Source organism: Coturnix japonica, chromosome 2, assembly GCF_054131305.1.
Source record: "Coturnix japonica strain WE chromosome 2, WE-NBRP24, whole genome shotgun sequence".
NCBI lineage: Eukaryota > Metazoa > Chordata > Aves > Galliformes > Phasianidae > Coturnix > Coturnix japonica.
Window position 1 is genome coordinate 50,175,623 of NC_140664.1, and position 5,476 is coordinate 50,181,098.

Sequence of the window (5,476 nt, forward strand, 5' to 3'; positions counted from 1 at the left end):
TTTTCACTCTTCCATTTTAACCATCTCCTGGCAAGCACAGACATACTGCTGCAGTGTTGAGAGGGATTGTGAAATACCAACCTGCAGAGTCCTTTCTGTAGAGACTCAGCCAAATAACAATCACCTCCCCCCCCGCCCCCCCCCTTTTGTTTTTCTGATGAAGTAATCAAGGGATGAAATTAATACCTATGTCAACAAATCCAGATTATCATGAAAAATGCCTAAGGAGTTTCCCACTATTTTAGCTACTTCCAAATCCATGATGCTGTCTCATACTCTGCCATGCTGTTGTGTCCAAGGAGATATACTCACCCAGATCAGTTCATTTACCTGTGCACAGCATTACATTTTCAGCAGCTTATACAGCCCTAATTTGAAAGAGAGCATACAAAGGCAGGAAGACAGTAACTCCTGAGGCCAGCATTGTCATTCAAGTTGGTGTATAATGAAACTACAGCCTAAGTAACTTGCCTAAAACTGCACTCCAAGTTAAAAGAAAATGACCAGAAACTGAGCTTAGTGCTTTACGGCATGTCTACACTCTAATTTAAGCATGACAGGGCAAGTTTACTGCCCAAAGACAAGCCAGCATCTGTGATCATGAGCTCACTGTCCCCAGAGCAGAGTGGCCTTGTCCTCACGTCAGCCAAGCTTGTACAGGCCTGAACAGCAGAAACACCCCACAGGCTTTTGTGCCTGCACATCTCCATAGCTCCTATGTTCTTCCTCTCTTTATGATACATCACCACAGCAACAAAATGATTACTTAAAGTGGTTTTGCTTTTTTTTAGAGTCCATTTCCCTATGTCTTCAGTCATTAGAACTGAAATCAGAAATTTAAATCAGGCATTAAAACCACACAGAGCAGCACATGGCCTACGTGTCAAAGCTCAGGCTCCTGAAATCTTTGGCTCACTGTGCTCAACATCCAATGCTTTCTGAAGACCAATGGGGCTACTCACGCCTCTTTGGTGGAGGCTAAGGAAGCCCTTGCAGAAGAGCTCCTGGTTCTGAGGAATTACATGGGACATGAATCAAGTGTTGGAGCACAGCCTCACACCAAGGATCTGCACTGGGGTACTTCTTTTAAAAGAAAGAACTTCCAATGATAAGGAAACACTTTGCTGTTTCTTTCCAACATAGTGCATAATATTCCAATGCCGGTTCAGGCTTATAAACATTCTTTTAAGACTGGCATGATGTACTATTTGAATGTGAATTTTACAAGTTTTGTTATTTTATTCCACACTGTTACTATCTATTTCCCTGTCCCTGCAGCACCTTAATATGAGGAGTATTCTTACTTTCAGTAATCAGTTAGTCCTCACTGGGAGCTTCATTCCCCTGAGCCTTGCTGCACATTTCTAGGCAACATCACACCTTTTGAACCTCACAGTTACAGACGTCAGTGTGAAATTTTTTCTCCCATCTCACAGTCATTATTTACAAAACTGAAAAAAGGCTCATAACTTGTTCCTTGTTCTTAGGATTAAGCTGCAGATAATCATTTTCCATTAGACAACAATTTGATTATTTTTCTATATGTAGCTTGAGCGCAAAACTAGGCAAGCAGTTGGAGATTTTCTTTCTAGTACATCAGCATTTACATTTCTGATAATAGATGTATCAGCAAATTATTTTTTCACTGTCTAAAGCAAATGCACAGTTATTACCTACTGTGTTTTTGCACCAGGTTTGAATTCTAGGAGCTTGAAGGAAACAAACTTAACACAGCTTCACTGAATGCATTGACAAATTTCATCTTGAAACTCAATTAAATTTTGACAGTGCACGATGCAAAGTGTAAATACATAACCATGCTATATACAGGCCAAGATACCTATGCATTTAAAACCTATTCTAAAAATCTAGCTTTAAACTCGCTCTGCTAAAAACTTGTTTATTTGAAAGCATAACAATGCAAGAAGCTCTCAGGTACTTAAATATGTATGTTTCAAACTGTGGCACAACTATCTGTCAGAGGCATTCACCACAGAACAACACTTGCTTACCTTTTGGAAAACAATTCCTCTTCTCCTTCAGCACCCTTTGATAAGTTCATCATACTTCTTAATGAAATAACTTCTAGGACCAGGTACATTTTGACAAGTTAATAATGCAACAATGCTGCCTTATCTTCAGCAACCTGTGGCACTTGGGTTGTGATTAAAGTGTTTTGGGATTTCATAAATGAGATGAAAAATTAAACTACACATATGTTTTGAGTTTTTCTCGATTGTCTTAATATATACTTTTAAGAGGCTGAGGGGGAAAGAAGGTGAGATATGCACTACAGTATTGCTACCTCAAAGATTAACTCATACAAAAAATTTATCTTCGCATATAAAACAGTTTCGCATGACAGAATAGCCTAATTTATAGTTTTCAATACTGAAACTTGGACACAGCTATGAATGGTAAATCTGCTGAAGGCAATTAGGCTCTTTTCACTAGCTCAGGTGCAACTAATGAATTGCCAAGGACTTGTCTGGACCAATGCATATTTCTGCCAACTTCTAAATAAGCAGGGAATACCCCATGATGTAAATCTCACAGCAATTACAAATAAGAAAGCTAAAGCTACCTTACATAAAAGGAGATCTCTTACCCCAAATGGAAAGTCTCTTTCTAGAAAATAAGCTTCTGTAAAGAATACCTACAAGTCTTTACCTTCCTGAGATGCACTCTACTTTAGGACCACTGCATTTTCTGTACTTCCTCCTAACTAATCTATTTTGAGACAGAAAATGTACCCTGATTGAAGTTAAAGATTTACATGTTTGGTGACAAAAACAATCTCAACAAATACCTTATGAAAATACTCTGACATTTTGATAGATCCTAAATGATATAATGTATTTATTCATTAGAGTTTGCCTTTATAAAATATCATCTGATTACTTTTAACATAGAACTGAAGACATCATCATATTAATATATGACAAGTTCAGTGAGGCCTGAAAGAGACTTTATGGAACTCAATTACCTTGATAGGGAAGTGAAAGATCAAAAAAGCAATTTTACCAAAGCAAAGAGAAAATAAAATTAGCCAGTGACCAACCAGAACAGTCTACATTTCAACTTCATTTACTTTTAATGTACAGCATAATGTCAGGATATTCAGGTTCTGTTAGAGTCTTTTAGTATTATTTTACCTAAAAGTTGCTGTTCATCACGAACAACCATTCAGTGGTAAAAGAAAAAAAATGACTTCTGTAGTAGTTCAGAAACACTGATGCTGAAGTCAGATTCCTTTCTTTACCCTCAGGTTTTAAGCCACTCCCACAGGTTCTTTATTTATTTAAATGCCGAATCACTTAAGTCTTCAGTCTGTCAACAGTGCATTGTCTGCTTTGGATTAGAAGTCAACATCAACTGTGGAAGTAACAAGAATGAAATTGCAGCAAGCTTTGAAGGTGAAAATGCAAATCTCACATTATTGATTAAGTCCCTAATTCCTGAAAGCATTTAGACTACAAGTCGCCAACATTGCCAATATTTAATTATACTCTAATTCACCGTTCCTTTAAATTAGAGGTGTAGCAACTTAACACAGAACAGAGGAGCTGTTTTTTATCTCAAACAAAGAACACAAAACTATATATTATTGTGAATGACTTGTAGTGCATGCTTCTGTGGACAAACAGCACAAATATTCCCAAATAATGGTGACTGGGTTGTAATGCTACCCACTATGCCAGGGAAATTGGCCCAGTCAAAAGTTTTTTACTTTGTAGGTAAAAAACTGAATGAAAATGTAACTATGAAAAGTAAGCAGAGATTTAAGATTTCTTTTGAAATGACTTAAATGTTGATTAGCTATGCAGACAATATACGTTGAATGCAGCTCAGCTATATCAAAACATAAATTATGGATATAAGTGGATCCTGCTCCATTTCCTCTTCTCCTGTCCATGCTTTTTTATCCACCTCAGTCAGCCTCAAATGTTCAACCTCTTAATGCAGTATAAAACTGCCCTCTGGTTTGGTCAGGACAATCACTAATCCAGCCAAAGATTATGTCAACTAGCAATAAAGGCAGCTGAGTACCAGAACTGATGCAGTGAAATCACTGCACACTCAGAAAGGAACACTGAATGTCAGTAAAATTTGCTGACAAGTTGCACACTCATTCTGTGGACTCATATTCTCGCTTCTTCAATGCAAACTTATACATAAACCCAGACAGAAAACATTATTCCTGTCACTAATAATTACCCTTAGGGTTTACTTGTTCCTCTTCAAAGGATCTTGAAAATGTTTTAGGTTTTGTTGTTAAGAGACACAATCCTCCATTCAAAAATGCTCTGTTTAAAATAGCTTTATTTATTCTTCAGCTGCAAACACTTCTATGCTCCTTGACTTATGAGCAGAATGAAGTCTGCTAGAAACAGGACCTTTCACATCAGCTGCTAAATGGTGCTCTATGTCAGAGAATCAAAATACAGGTTAGTATGAGTAATCCTTTAAAATGGTTACAATTTCAGAAACCAGAGGAAGATAATTGTTTTGGGAATACTTACGCTGCCTAGGCAGACTACAGAAACCTTTCAATTTAAGAGTTCAACAAAGCATTCAACACAGGACTGTCAAAACTGTCTCCACCGGTTATATCAATACAACACACAGCAGTTTCAACGTGATTCAGTGTATTCCAAGAAGACAACAAAAAGCAGAAAGCTGCTGCATTTCCTGAAAAGATCTGAGAACCAGAACCACTGACACTCAACATAATACAACCTGAAATGTCTATAGTCTGGTTGTATATTAAGAAAGCCTTAGGGAAGCACATTCTGGTTCTGCACCCTTTTCAATGAGCTTTTGATTTCCACTAGAACTCTGAGCCCTTCCACCCCTCCAAACAGCTCTTCTACAAACACGCTGACAAAAGAGAAATGGGTAAATTAATTCTGGACAAAACTAGAGCAAGCTAAACCTTTTCCTTAAGCATTTCATGAGAATGAAGCACTTCTGTGCCACCTTTGACACGCTGGATCAATCAAAACATAATCATGCCATCCTTTAAGCACAGAGCACCACACTGTGGAAAGTTCCTGTTAAGACAGCTCAAACACCAAAGCAGTAAGACAGTGCACATGGCCAAATGTCAACACTACTGAAAATTCTTTCAGAAAGAAAAGTATTATGCAACAGTTCACCTCAAGTTCCCTTTGCTACAGTCACTGCTGCAGAAATCTGCAAGTATGCTAATGGCATGTGTTAGTATTTAAAATTCCTTTTCTCAGAGATGTATTTGTTTTACTCAGTGAGCATTCAGTATAAAGAAACCACTCACTCCAAAAACTGGAGAACTGTTTCAAAATACTGAAGAGGTGTCAGCTTTTTCAAAAGCTGCCACCTGCAGTTCTGAACTGAGCTACTCAGGCTTAATGCATGCTTACAAGTTGCACGAAATGCTGCCTCCTACGGAACACGCAGCACCTCAACACACCATAAATTAAACAAAGCAGACAAG